The following is a 16,546-nucleotide window of genomic DNA, read 5'->3' on the forward strand; positions in this document are numbered from 1 at the left end:
AAATATAGATCCTCTCTCTCTAACCCATGGAAAGATGGTAAAAGTTGAATGACTGAGGGCTTAAGTTCAAAGTGTGTTGCTGTAGTTTGTGGCAACACAATACAAGATGGTTGGTTGGCTGCAAGTGGTGAAAAGTATTCTCTAAGGGTTTTCTCTGCTTGCACTGGTGGTAGTACTGGCAATAATCTATTTGGGTCATCCATGACTTGAGAAGAACTAGCTTGACTACTATTGATTTTCGACTCTCTTTTAACCAAATGATTTGTTGAATCATGTTCCCAAACACTCATAAACTAACTAGACAAGGAAAGAAAGAAAATAAAATAAAATAAACCAACAAAAATGAGAATAAACAAACTTTAAAAATAAAAGAAATCAAACAACCAAACAATGAATTTAAAGACAAATAAACATTTTTTTGGTTTTTTTTTGTTTTAATTAAAAAATAAAAGACAACCTAAATTATAACTAGTGGAAGAATCAAATCAACCTAGATTAAACTGACTTTCTAGCACAATCCCCGGCAACGACGTTAAAAACTTGTTGTGAAAATTTTAATATACTCGCAAGCGCACGAATTTAGAAATAGAATAGTGGTAACGAGGTCGATCCCACATGGATTGTTATAAATTGAAAAGTCTAATTTAAATCTAAAATTAATATTAATTCTAACCTAGTTGAGCAAATTGAGTTTTAAGAGAAATTAAACTAATTAAACTAAGAAAACAATTAAAGCAAATGAGAAATCAATAAGACAAATTACCAAGGTTTCAGAATCCACCACTATTCAACTAGTAATTATCTAATTATTAGTTAACCCCCAATTTTAGAGTGACAACTTGAAATCAATCTATGTCATCTCATAGATATAACAATTAAGCTCAAGTAATTAAATCTAATGTAGGTTCTTTTTCTGCTTGATAATATGACATCTAAGAATCTCATGTAAACATATTGAATAATAAAGAGTCAAAGTTTCCTAAGCACTCTATGTAAACAATTTAATGAAAGACATAGAATCAAAGATAATCATGTATAAACTTTATAAATCCAAGCATAGATTTAATCGAATATTAATCCTAACTATCAATAATGCATGACAGAATTGATGAAAAGATTTTATTAACATCCAATTAATCATGTGAAATAAAAACCATAATCATCAAAGAACATATATAGGGAATTAATTAAATAAAAAGATAATTATTTCATTGAATAGGGTTTCATCCTTAATCTCAGTATAAGAAAATTAGTTAGACATACTTGATTTGGGAGCAACAAAATAAATGAAAACAGCCATGAAGCCGAACTGCTGCACTCGTCCTTTTCTCCCCTCTTCTGCCTTGCATTTGCACTCCCTCCTCCTGGCGGCTACTCTCTTGCCTTTATATAATGTTACTGACTTGCTTAATCCTTATTGGATTCTAATTGCATTAATTCTTCACAACTTATCATAAGTCAAAGCCATCCACCGACTTATAAAGCCCACTCACCAAGCCCTTTTTAAACTATTTCCTTACTAAACTTTGAAAGCTAAGCACACGTTAGACCACAAAAGCAAAAGACCAATTAATGACTTCTTCTTTTAATGGCCAGTACATGCACTCCAAATTGCCAAATCTCTGCTTTCCAAATGCATGCTCACCGTTCATCTTTTGAAGGGACTGACTTCCAATTTTAGTCTTATTGACTTCTAAATTTGAACTTCCTCATGCCCTTTTTATCCTTAATCTTCAATTAATTCCCTATTCAACAAAATAATTCAATTAATTAAAAATAACAAATAAAGATAACTAACAATTAAATAATTAAGAGTAAAATATGTATATAAATTATGCTCATCATGAACCCTTTTTTGAACTTTAGACTTCTAGGCTCTCAAATAAGATGGACCCAACAAATCTGCCTCTCCAGATAATTTAAGGGGCACTGCCAAGCCCACTTTCTGCATATAGTTTTTGAGTTTCTCCTCGGGTAATGGTTTTGTCATTATATTTGACCCATTCTCTGTAATGTGTATCTTTTTAAGCTACAATTGTTTCTTCTCAAGCACGTCTTGTATCCAATGATACCTCACATCAATGTGCTTGGATTTCGAATGGTATGTTGAATTCTTTGCCAAGTGAATGACACTTTAACTGTCGCAATATACAACAAAGCTGTCTTGCTTCACACCCAACTCCTATAGGAAATTCTTTATGCACAAGATTTCTTTGCAACCTTCAGTGATTACAATATACTTTACTTCTGTGGTAGAAAGAACAACACATCGTTGAAGTCTGGACTGCTATGAGACTGCTACCCCTGTAAAGGTGAGCAATATATCCTGATATAGATTTTCTAGAATCAAAATCTCATGCCATATCTACATCCGTGTATACTTGTAACACAAGTTTGTCACCATCAAAACATAAACATGCATTGGAAGTACCTCTGGGATATCTGAGAATCCGCTTAACTACTGTCCAATGTTATTTGCCCGGATTGGAGAAAAACCAACTGACTATACCAACTAAATGAGTAATATCTAGTTTTATATAAACCATGACATACGTTAAACTACCAACTGCTGAAGCATAAGGAACTCATCTCATTTCTTGTTTCTCTTTCTCACTTGCAGGACAACGCTCGGAAGTAAGATTGAAATGGCCCGCAAGTGGAGAACAAACAGATTTTGCCTTACTCAAGTTAAAATTTTTAATAACCTTTTCAATATATGCTTTTTGAGATAACTATAACTTCTCAGATTTTCTATCGTGGGAAATCTTCATGCTAAGAATCTATTTCGTCGGTCCTAAGTTCTTTATTCTAAAAGACTTGCTAAGCTCTCTCTTCAGATTGTCAATCTTACTAGTATCCTAGCCAATAATCAACACATCATCGACATATAGCAAAAACATGATGAAATCATTATCAACAAACTTATTCACAAAAATGCAATTATCACACATTATCTTGTTAAAACCATGATTCTCCATAAAAAAATCAAACTTTTTGTACCATTGCCTTGGTGCCTATTTCAACCCATACAAACTTTTCTTCAATTTGCAACAAGTTTTTCTTTGCCTTTGACATTGAACCCTTCAGGCTGCTCCATGTATATTTTCTCTTCTAAGTCATCGTGCAAGAAAGTTGTCTTTACATTAAGTTGTTCAATCTCCAAATTCAAGCTAACTACTAATCCCAAAACTACTCGGATAGAAGACATCTTCACCACAGGAGAAAATATTTCTTCAAAATCAACATCTTTCTTCTGACCAAAGCCCTTCACAACCAATCTAGCCTTGTACCGTTGTTGTGAGTTATTTTCAGTCTCCAATCTATAAACTCATTTGTTCTTCAATGCCCTCTTTCCCTTAGAAACCTTTACTAAGTCATAAGTGTGGTTCTCATTGAAGGATTACATCTTCTCTTGCATGGCTTTAACCTACTCATTTTTATGCTGGTGAGACATGGCTTCTTCAAAACATTTTAGCTTCCCTCCATCTGTAAGTATCACATATTCATGTGGAGGATATCTAGTGAAAGGTCATCGTTCTCTAATGGATCTTTTCAATCTTGGCTCAACTAGTAGTGCTGATGGTTCTTGAGGTGCCTAGTCAATTGGTTCTGCTAGACTATCATTATTATCCTCTCCAACTCCCCCATGATCATCATGAACTACAAGTGGAGAAATTGAAGTTGGAATAATAAAAATCATCACTCTTCTTTGCATTACCATATGATCTTCAAGGAATATAATATCTCTACTTCTAATCAATTTCCTTGCCACTTAGGGCCGGCTCAACCATATTTGGGGCTTTAGGCAAATGATATTAATTAGTTTTTCTTAAAATTTAGGACAATATATATATATATATATATTATTTATTGAAAATCAATTCTTTAAACACTCTAAAATGTAAATTTTTTGAATAAAATTATATTCTACTATTGCTAATCCATAAAATTTTAATTCAATTATAACATTTTCACTTATTGTTTTTTAACTCAAATTACATCTTTTTTACTACTCCTTTTCTAGTTTCAACTAATTTTTTATTCACCTATTTTCTAAATTTTTTCGATATAGTTTTATTTCAAAATAGATAAAACAAGCACACACAAAAATAATAGGTGAATAAAATAATATATTAAAAAGAAATAAGAACAAATAAATAAATCAACTAATTAAGAGAATAATACAAAGATAAAATCTGGAATTTGAGGTGAAATCATAAATTAACTTTATCTTTATATTAATTGTTTGAGGATGAGTAATGATCAATAGCCATAGAGAATAGAAAAAACTATTAGATTTTTTCTTTTTCTTCTTGAGTGGAGAGTAGAGGAAGTAGGATTTTTTTTCCCTCTCTCTCTTTCTTTCTCTCAAACACCAAGAACATATTGTGTCTTGATTGTTGGAGGAAAAAACTAATGGATAAGTAATAAAATGTGGGCTTTCATAGAGGTTTAAAATGAATATAAAACTTTTTAATTATAACATATTAAATCTAACAATGAAATAAAGAATTTGTAGGATTGAAACTATTAATTTATCGGTTTTGTAGGAATTAAAACTACTAAGTACTACATTAAATAAACTTTATAGGAATTTGATAGTTTATTTGGGAAAATATAATTACAAAATAATAATAAATTAAATGCATAATAATGACTTTTAAATTCACTTTCCCTTTTTATATAGAAAATAATCATCTCATGGATCCTTCATGTAAAGCGGCGCCCTAGGCAACTGCCTAAGTTGCCTAGAGGCCGTTACTGTTGCCACTAGATCCCATAATATGTTCCCAAATTCTTCATTCCCATAGCATAAGAAAATGCATTCTTTGGCTCTATCATCAAGTTTCGATCTTTCATCTTTTGGGATGTGAACATATAATCTACAATCAAACACTCTTAAGTGTTTATAAGAAACATCTTTCCAAGTCCAAACTTTCTCAGGTATATCGCCATCTAACGGAGCTGAAGGAGAAAGGTTAATTAAGTCAACTGTAGTGCACATAGCCTTAGCCCAAAAATATTTAGGAAGCTTGGCATCATAAAACATACACTTGACCCTCTCTTGAATCATTTAATTCATCCTTTCTGTAATACCATTCTGCTACGGGGTTTTTGGAACAGTCTTCTCAAGTCTGATTCCATAGGTTTGCAACATTGCTCAAATAGCACTCTGTACTCACCACCATTATCTGCCCTGACACACTTTCATTTTCTTCATTTCCCTCTCTCAATATAAGCATGAAAGAACTTAAACACATCAAGCACCTAGTCTTTAAATTTCAAAGCAAAAGCCCACACTTTTCTAAAACAAACATCAATAAAGGTCACAAAATAAGTGCACTTCCTATTGATACACTTTGCATTATACAATCATCAGTGTGAATTAAATCAAGGATTTACGACTTTCTAGATGGAGAAAAGCTTATAAAAGCTACTACGTGTGCCTTTCTAGCTAAGCAATAAACCCAAGTCTTGAGGGACATACCTCCGAAGCTAGGTAGAAATTCTTTTCTAACAAGAGTTTCTAATCTTTTCTCACCAATGTGACCAAATCTTTTATGCCATGTCTCAACGTCAAAATCTTTTACATTCACATTTACTTCTTCTTTCTTGATCTTGGCTTCTATCACATAGAAAATGTTTACTTTCCTCTCCTTCACTAACACTAGAGAGCCTTTGGTGAGCTTCCATTTTCCTTCACCAAATTAGTTAGTATAACCATCATCGTCAAGCTTGCCTGTAGATATCAAATTAAGGCAAATATCTGGTATATGTCTGACAATCTTAGATGCTCCTTCATTTCCCATCTGAACATGACCATAATCATTGTGAAGTAATCATGATGTGTAGTAACATGAGACGAAATACGCGAATCAATCACCCAATCATTAATATAGCAAGTGAGATTTACTAAGCTCTCATCATAAACAATACCCAAATCACTATCAATTATGGTTGCAGTATTCTCTTTGTCATTTTTCTGACCATCGCCTTTTTCTTTCATTTGTTCTCTTTTCCACAATCTACACTCTCTTTTAACGTGACCCATTTTTTGACAGTGCACTTAATATTTCTCATCTCGTACTTAGATCTTCCTTTACAGTTATCTTTTACTGGCGAAAATTTTTACTTTGACTTCTCCCCTGCCTTTCTTATTTTTCTGAAACAAGTGCATCTGACTCAAAGAGAACTGCTTCAACACTCTTTCTTCTAGATTCCTCATTTTGTAGCCTATCTGTAACCATATCCAATGATAATTTCTTATTTGACGCTAAATAATTCACTGCCACCACTAATATCTCTTAACTATCAAACAAATAACTAAGCAACAATAATGCTTATAACTCATTATCTAAAATAATTTTCATAGTAGTCAATTGATTAACCAAGCCCTGAAATTCACTAGTGTGTTCAGTTATATTGCGCCCTTTTTTGTATTTCAAGTTAACAAGCCTTTTCATTAAATTGGCTTTATTCTATATTGTCGACTGCTCATAAATTGTTTTCAATTTCCTCCAAAGAATATCAGCCGTGGATTCCTTCGCAACATGGTTGTATGCACTCTGATCAATCCATGAACTAATGGCACCCACATCCTTATGATTTAATTGCGCCTATTTCTTATCATCTAAATCGGCAGGTCTAGCTTCTTCACCTTTAGTAGGTTCATGAAAAATTTTCATGTACAACAAATCTTCCATCTTACACTTCCAAATACCATAATTCAATGATATTAATTTAATCATACATGTCAAGGATTCCTCCATCTTAACCATACAAGTAATAAAATCACAACCTGACGCTCTGATACCACTCTATTGGGAAAGGGACTCACACAAGCAGCTGTAAATTAAGCGGAAACAAAACTCTTTCTCTCTTTATGAGATTAAAATAGGATGTACACCAGAAATAAATAGGTGGAAAAATAATCCAATAAAATCCAAAGTAAAAATCTACCGCAAGATAAATATATTTTTATGTGGAAAACCCAAAGTGAGAAAAATCACGGATAGTAGTTCGATAAAATCTTCCACTATATTAATAGGATTACAACATAAATTCTTCTCTAGATAATATTAGAGGCTACCAACACCAAGAATCTCAATATTCTTGGCTTATAATAACAATTTAATAATAATTTCTAACAAGTGGGTATCTCAAATAATAGCCAACGAAAGGATAAAATAAAAATTAAGACTAGTAAGATTATAGAGGGCAATGCTAGGAACTTATCTACAAATTTAGGGAGAAATTAGAGTTAATTTTACCTTCCGATTATCCAATTAAAGGAAAGTTTACCCCTAAATTGTAATAGCTAGGCATTGTCTTCTTCTCTCTTTCCCACTCATCTTTTTGGGATAATAAAATTAGGGCTGCCGCTTGCTTTTAAAGCCAAATTTCATGGCAATTTTCATCCAAGTCCAAAGCTTAATGTTAATTTCACATCAAGCAAGCCTTTTTTAGGCTTTGAGCTTTTGGGCCCCCAAATGAGATGGACCTAAAAGATTATAAGGTTTTGTTTGATATATTTACTGGTGATGGTAGATGTTTTGTGTTTGCTTGATGGTTGATTCGTATTAAAAATTATTTGATTACCAAGCGATGAAAATGTTATTTTGTGCTTATATTAAAATTTGTATTTGTGTTTATTCAATTTATTAAGAATTATTAATTATTTTTTAACTATATCTAATTTTGTGTATTTTTGCGTGTTCATTAGGTAAAATATTAATTTCACATAATTCAAGACTCCAAACAGATAAATGAATGTCAAATTTGGATTCTTGAGGTCCGAAAACCTTAAGATTAGTCAAGATTGGCTAAAAATTGAGCTTGTGCAAAAATTAACTTTTTCTGTTGATTAAGATATGAGTGAATTGGATAACTGTCAATTTTGACTAAATCTCAACTATTCATGATTTAATAGCCACGATCATGCCACATTGCAATTGTTGGTGAAGCAAGTTATAGGATCCGAATCTTTGTATTCATGTCGACTCGATCCAAGATTTTAATTTAATCATACATGTCAAGGATTCCTCCATCTCAACCACACAAGTAATAAAAACACAACTTGACGCTCTGATACCACTCTATTGGGAAAGGGACTCACACAAGCAACTGTAAATTAAGCGGAAACAAAACTATTTCTCTCTTTATGCGATTAAAATAGGATGTACACCACAAATAAATAGGTAGAAAAATAATCCAACAAAATCCAAAGTAAAAATCAACCGCAAGATAAACATATTTTTATGTGGAAAACTCAAAGTGAGAAAAACCACGGACAGTAGTTCGATAAAATCTTCCACTATATTAATAGGATTACAACATAATTTCTTGTCTAGATAATATTAGAGGCTACCAACACCAAGAATCTCAATATTCTTGGCTTATAATAACAATATAATAATAATTTCTAACAAGTGGGTATCTCAAATAATAGCCAATGAGAGGATAAAATAAAAATTAAGACTAGTAAGATTGTAGAGGGCGATGCTAGGAACTTATCTGCAAATTTAAGGAGAAATTAGAGTTAATTTTACCTTCCGATTATCCAATTAAAGGAAAGTTTACCCCTAAATTGTAATAGCTAGGCATTGTCTTCTTCTCTCTTTCCCACTCGTCTTTTTGCGATAATAAAACTAGGGTTGCCGCTTGCTTTTAAAGCCAAATTTCATGGCAATTTTCATCCAAGTCCAAAGCTTAATGTTAATTACACATCAAGAAAGCCTTTTTTGGGGTTTGAGCTTTTGGGCCCCCAAATGAGATGGACTTAAAAGATTTATAGGTTTTGTTTGATATATTTACTGGTGACGGCGGATGTTTTGTGTTTGCTTGATGCTTGATTCGTATTAAAAATTGTTTGATTATCAAGCAATGAAAATGTTATTTTGTGCTTATATTATAATTTGTATTTGTGTTTATTCAATTTATTAGGAATTATTAATTATGTTTTAACTGTATCTAATTTTATGTATTCTTGCATGTTTATTAGGTAAAATATTAATTTCACATAATTCGAGACTCCAAACAGATAAATGAATGTCAAATTTGGATTCTTGAGGTCCGAAAACCTTAAGATTAGTCAAGATTGGCTTAAAATTGAGCTTATGCAAAAATTAACTTTTTCTGTTGATTAAGATACGAGTGCATTGGATAACTGTCAATTTTGACTAAATCTCAACTATTCATGATTTAATAGCCACGATTATGCCATATGGCGATTGTTGGGGAAGCAAGTTATAGGATCCGAATCTTTGTATTCAGGTCGACCCGATCCAACATTTTCGTTTAATCATACATGTTAAGGATTCCTCCATCTCAACCACACAAGTAATAAAAACACAACCTGACACTCTGATACCACTCTATTGGGAAAGGGACTCACACAAGCATATGTAAATTAAGCAAAAACAAAACTCTTTCTGTCTTTATGCGATTAAAATAGGATGTACACCACAAATAAATAGGTAGAAAAATAATCCAACAAAATCCAAAGTAAAAATCAACCGCAAGATAAACATATTTTTATGTGGAAAACCCAAAGTGGGAAAAACCACGGACAGTAGTTCGATAAAATCTTCCACTATATTAATGGGATTACAACATAAATTCTTCTCTAGATAATATTGGAGGCTACCAACACCAAGAATCTCAATATTCTTGGCTTATAATAACAATATAATAATCGTCTCTCTAACAAGTGGGTATATCAAATAACAGCCAATGAGAGAACAAAATACAAGTTAAGACTAGTAAGATTGTAGAGGGCGATGCTAGGAACTTATCCTCAAATTTAGGGAGAAATTAGAGTTAATTTTACCTTCCAATTATCCAATTAAAGAAAAGTTTACCACTAAATTGTAATAGCTAGGCATTGTCTTCTTCTCTCTTTCCCACTCGTCTTTTTGCGATAATAAAACTAGGGCTGTCGCTTGCTTTTAAAGCCAAATTTCATGGCAATTTTCATCCAAGTCCAAAGCTTAATGGTAATTACACATCAAGCAAGCCTTTTTTGGGGTTTGAGCTTTTGGGCCCCCATATGAGATGGACCTAAAAGATTTATAGGTTTTGTTTGATATATTTACTGTTGACGGCGGATATTTTGTGTTTGCTTGATGCTTGATTCGTATTAAAAATTGTTTGATTATCAAGCAATGAAAATGTTATTTTGTGCCTATATTATAATTTGTATTTGTGTTTATTCAATTTATTAGGAATTATTAATTATGTTTTAACTATATATAATTTTGTGTATTTTTGTGTGTTTATTAGGTAAAATATTAATTTCATATAATTCGAGACTCCAAACAGATAAATGAATGTCAAATTTAGATTCCTGATGTCCGAAAACCTTAAGATGAGTCAAGATTGGCTTAAAATTGAGCTTGTGCAAAAATTAACTTTTTCTGTTGATTAAGATATGGGTGCATTGGATAACTGTCAATTTTGACTAAATCTCAACTATTTATGATTTAATAGCCACGATCGTGCCACATGGCAATTGTTGGGGAAGCAAGTTATAGAATTCGAATCTTTGTATTCAGGTCGACCCGATCCAAGATTTTAGTTTAATCATACATGTCAAGGATTCCTCTATCTCAACCACATAAGTAATAAAAACACAACCTGACGCTCTGATACCACTCTATTGGGAAAGGGACTCACACAAGCAACTGTAAATTAAGCGGAAACAAAACTCTTTCTCTCTTTATGAGATTAAAATAGGATGTACACCACAAATAAATAGGTAGAAAAATAATCCAACAAAATCCAAAGTAAAAATCAACCACAAGATAAACATATTTTTATGTGGAAAACCCAAAGTGGGAAAAACCACGAACAATAGTTCGATAAAATCTTCCACTATATTAATGGGATTACAACATAAATTCTTCTCTAGATAATATTGGAGGCTACCAACACCAAGAATCTCAATATTCTTGGCTTATAATAACAATCTAATAATCATCTCTCTAACAAGTGGGTATATCAAATAACAGCCAATGAGAGGACAAAATACAAGTTAAGACTAGTAAGATTGTAGAGGGCGATGCTAGGAACTTATCCTCAAATTTAGGGAGAAATTAGAGTTAATTTTACCTTTCGATGATTCAATTAAAGAAAATTTTACCCGTAAATTGTAATAGCCAGGCATTGTCTTCTCCTCTCTTTTCCCACTCCTCTTTTTGCGTTAATAAAACTAGGGTTGCCGCTTGCTTTTAAAGCCAAATTGCATGGCATTTTTCATCCAAGTCCAAAGGTTAATGTTAATTTCACATCAAGCAAGCCTTTTTTGGGCTTTGAGCTTTTGGGCCCCCAATGAGATAGACCTAAAAGATTTATAGGTTTTGTTTGATATATTTACTGGTGATGGCGGATGTTTTGTGTTTGCTTGATGCTTGATTCGTATTAAAAATTATTTGATTATCAAGCGATGAAAATGTTATTTTATGCTTATATTAAAATTTGTATTTGTTTTTATTCAATTTATTAGGAATTATTAATTATGTTTCAACTATATCTAATTTTGTGTATTTTTGTGTGTTTATTAGGTAAAATATTAATTTCACATAATTCAAGACTCCAAACAGATAAATGAATGTCAAATTTGGATTCCTGAGGTCCGAAAACCTTAAGATGAGTCAAGATTGGTTTAAGATTGAGCCTGTGCAAAAGTTAACTTTGTCTGTTGATTAAGATATGAGTGAATTGGATAATTGTCAATTTTGACTAAATCTCAACTATTCATGATTCAATAGCCACGATCGTGCCACGTGGCAATGGTTGGTGAAGCAAGTTATGGGATCCGAATCTTTGTATTTAGATCGACCCGATCCACCCATTAACTCGCCAAATCTCAACTGTTCATTGAACAAATCAGACGCTTCAGAAAATGCCATTTGTAATGTTGACTTTGAAGTTTGACTAGCCGTTGGATCGTTATCTAATGGTTGTGTAGAGCACATGCATTAAGCTTATGATGGACCGCAATACACTGGATTATGAATTCCTTTTTCTATAAATAGAGCCTCATATTTATGTTTTGATTATCTCTCTTCTTCTCAATTTCTCTCAATTTCCCTGTAATATTATTTTTCAGGTGTGTTTTAATATTTTGCATAATTATTTTTATAAATAAATTTAGTTTATTTTCAATTTTCGTTGTTTTTAATCCTTTTAATTATAAGTAATTTAATTTTAATAATTATTTTTATTTCAGTTATACTTAGCTAAATAATAATAGTTGGGGTAAGGTGAAACTCTTAGGAAATAACCGAAATATGTGGTTGTGTGCACAGTTTTCTTAGGAAATAACCGAAAAACCGAACCGAAAGACCGTGTTATTCTTGGAATTTTATTTAAATAGACACGTGTTAAATTTTAATTGGTTGCGTAAGATAACTAAAATAGGCATGCACACACACGATTATGGAGTATTGGAGTTTGATTATGTATTTTGAAATCTTAATATTTCATATTTTGTAAGTATTTTATTAGTAGTTAGTAAGATATTAGTGATAAAATGTGTTTTGAATACTTTGTATTTATTGTTAATATTTGTAATGAAATTAGGTTAAATTAATTATTGAAAAATTATTACATTCATGAGGCTTAATGGGATAAAAATTTAGAAATTCAAAATAGGCCCAAAACTGAAAAAACCAAACCGAACCGATCCGAAAATATCTGTTTATGTTCGGTTTTTAGTGAGTTCGGTTCTTATTTGGTTCTTTTTATAAAATAACCGATTTAAATCGGTTTTGCTTAATTTCGATCCGAACTGAACCGGACTGAATCGTGCCCATTATTATTTATAGTAGACAAACAAGGGAGTATGGCATAATAAATTCTTAATATCTTAATATAAGGTATGGTAAAATGGTATTTTGACTTATTATAGACAAATTAAATTTTGGCACAATAAATACTTAATTCATAATAAAATTAATGGAAAAATAATAATAATTTATATAATTAATCTTTTGGGTAATAGATCTAAAAAAAATGGCAAAAAGAATTTATTAAATTTTATTTACTACTAAGAGTGGATACATAACCCTAACTAATTCAATTTCATAGTTTCATTTAAATTAAGTTGCATATATTCAAGTTTTATTTTTATTTCTAGATAAAATAAAATAAACAAATTAAATTGTTTCTCTGTGGATCGACCTCAGACTCACCGAGTTATAATATAATAAGACACTCTTGTACTTGGGAGTTAAAAATCATTTTTAAGTTGTGTCAATACAACTGGCTATGATTACTGGTGATGTCTTGGATGTTGCACGTAGAGCTGGCAAAACGGGTCATCGGGTCGTGTTCGTGTCGTGCCAGCTTCGTGTCGTGTCAAATTTAGGTCGACCCAAACCCGACACGAAAAAATAATCGGGTTACCCAATAACTCGTTTAATATCTATATATTGAACAAAAGTTACATCAAATATTTACACACTATCATACATACGTATGTACATACATACATACATACATACATAATTTATCGATATTATAAAATATACAGATCTACCAATATATTACACATGTACACTATTGAGGTTTTAATTATATATATATATATATATAATATTATATATCAATATTATAAAATATACATGTCTATCAATTTTTACACATTTACACTATTGAAGCTCTAAATGTATGTAAAATTTTATAAATAAAACATTGTGTTTATATTCACCCTTTTAAAGAATAAAAAAAAAGAAAATCATCTCTAATATTTGAGTTTTAATTATAAGAATATGTAAATTATTTTAAAATAGAAAATATAATCGGGTCATTGATCGGGTAAATGGGTCAAGAATTTTAACCCAAACCCGACACGGAAAAAAATCGTGTTGACCCGGACCCGACCCATTTAATAATCGTGTTAAATTTGACGACCCATACCCATTTATTTATGTCGTGTTCGTGTCGGGTAATCGGGTCGTGTCAAATTTTGCCAGCTCTAGTTGCACGGTGCTGGTGATTTACTTTTAGCATATTAGTTTTTACGGTTTGATGAGCAGTTTATTTTGTGTAATGCATCATTAGTTTATGTACTTTTAGCATAATTTTTAGCACATAATGTGTCTTGGATGGTTGAATTTGACAGAACCATTTTGTGTGCAAAGTGTAATGATTTGCCAGTATTTTCATTCAATGGACATATATTTCTATAAACTGTTATTTGCAAATTTTTATTTCTTTTATTTTTTTAATTTTTTCAAATAAACATTGACACCATGGTGTTAGTCTTTTGATGGTATTATTGTAATTAATATATATATGTATGTATATATTAATTCCATAGTGTGATTATTCTTGTGAATCTGTTGTATTAGCATTTGTTCAATAGCATATTGATTGAATTCATTGACACTAAATTATAGTGTTAGTATTTGCTGAATAAAAATTCTTTGATACTAATTCCATAGTGTGATTATTCTTGTGAATCTGTTGTATTAGCATTTGTTCAATAGCATATTGATTGAATTCATTGACACTAAATTATAGTGTTAGTATTTGCTGAATAAAAATTCTTTGATACTAACACTCAATGTTAGCGAAACATATTGCTGACATTATTTAGATGTCACTGAATGCCGTTTTCTTCCTACTAGTATTCAAAATTTTACATTTGATGGTATCGATTATAATGCCTTTCAGCCATTACCCATCAGTGATAATATTATATTGCTACTTATTTTTTCTTCAAGTTTAATATAGTTTGACATCTCTAATTTTGTGTACTACTTCCAGAAGTTCTACGATTCAATTCTAAAATTGCAAGATTTTTAAGTTTTTTAATTTAATTTATGTGTGTGGATTAATTCATTTTTAATTGATTAGATTAGTAAAATATAATGAATTTTTAGTCGAATAAAATGTATGTTCATTGGATTGTGTATACACTTTATAAATTATAAATTAATTATTAATTTATCGATTAATTAATACCTCTTTAAATGAATAGGTTTTTGTGGTTCCGAAATTATTAATTTATAGAGTTTTTACTATATCTCCCACAAAATTCAAACTTAAGTGGCCAACTAAATAAAATTGCTTGAAAACTACTCGATCAATATCCCAAGGGCAATTGTTATCTCTGCTTATTTATAAGGTAAAATTAGCTAGATATGCACAGATTTTTCATAATTAAAGTTGTTGTTCTGTAGTTTTTATATACTTACGTAAATTTGAATTCATTTATCTGTAGCATGCTTGAATAAGTAGGTCTTGATTTAGTTTTTTTTTAAAAGAGCATAACTAAGTTTACATTTATGTATGATATACACATGCACACACTCATGCACATGGGTGTATTTTACGTGTTGTTCCCTATAAATGTCTTGACATTTTCTTTCAGCCTTGTTCAAGCTTTAGATTAACATTACTAGAAGAAAAAAAAAAGTGAGAAAAATCATTTTTTAATTGTATTTAAAAGAGGGTAATTAACCACTTGGGCTTTGCCCAAGTGGCTAGAGCCACTCCCTCACAATTGTGAGGGAAGTGGTTCGAGCTCCCGCAGATGCATTGCGGGGATTTAATTTAAATGTCCTTCTTTGGAGTCCCAAAGCTTGAGTGAAGGCAATCTTTCTCCCAAAATGGGAGTTGGGCATCCCTCGAATATTTGAGAGGATTAAAAATCTGAGCGATGCCATATCAGAATTGATGTAAACGGGTATCAGTAATTTGTATGGTGTAAATAAAAAAGAGGGTAATTGGCGTTGAGCCTCAACAAGGGGTGATTGTTGTCATTTGGTAATTTGGTTCAATCCTAGGATGCGGTTTGCAACAACTTCAATGGAGGGATGACCAAACGAGTAAGGCTTGCCAGTGGTGGGGGCACGACAACGCCAATCTTAACGTTAGTTAGAGTGACAAGCTCACTGACCTTCTTGTAAATCCCGGATCTATCTTTTTGGGACTGTGATAATTCTATCATCCTAATTTTCAATCTTCATCATCTCAATCTCCAACTTCTCAAAGATTCGGAGATGAGGAGGATTGAAAATAGGGTGACAGGATGATAAACATTCGCCAAACATTGATCCGAATTCGGCAAAAAGGCAAGTGAGCTTGTTAATCTCACTGGCGCTGAGATTGTATCGTGGGAATCTCAATAGGAAGCCTTTCTCAGTTCGTCACCCCACAATTGAAGCTGTTGCAAATAGTTTCCTAGGTTGAAGCAGCCACAAAATGACAATGCTCATCCACTTTTTTTTAGGCTTACCACCAGCTGAGAAATATATCATTAAAAGCATGCAAATGTACTTGTAGAAAAATAATCAAGCTCGAGAACGAAAGATACAACTTCGGGTGGCGCTTTTAGATGAAGAATTCACAAGCGGCCTTAAAAGTTTGTGATAGAGCTCTTGATTTGGGGTAGTGCAACAAATCTTAAGAAAGGCTTCGAATTATTGACTTGAAACTTGATGTAACATTTGTTTTTATGTTGGAAATATGAATAGGTCATAATCTGATCGAAGTCTGAATATGTTAAAATGCATAAATTTGAATGTACATTAATTTT

Source organism: Citrus sinensis, chromosome 9 (genome assembly GCF_022201045.2).
Source record: "Citrus sinensis cultivar Valencia sweet orange chromosome 9, DVS_A1.0, whole genome shotgun sequence".
In the NCBI taxonomy this organism is placed as follows: Eukaryota; Viridiplantae; Streptophyta; class Magnoliopsida; order Sapindales; family Rutaceae; genus Citrus; species Citrus sinensis.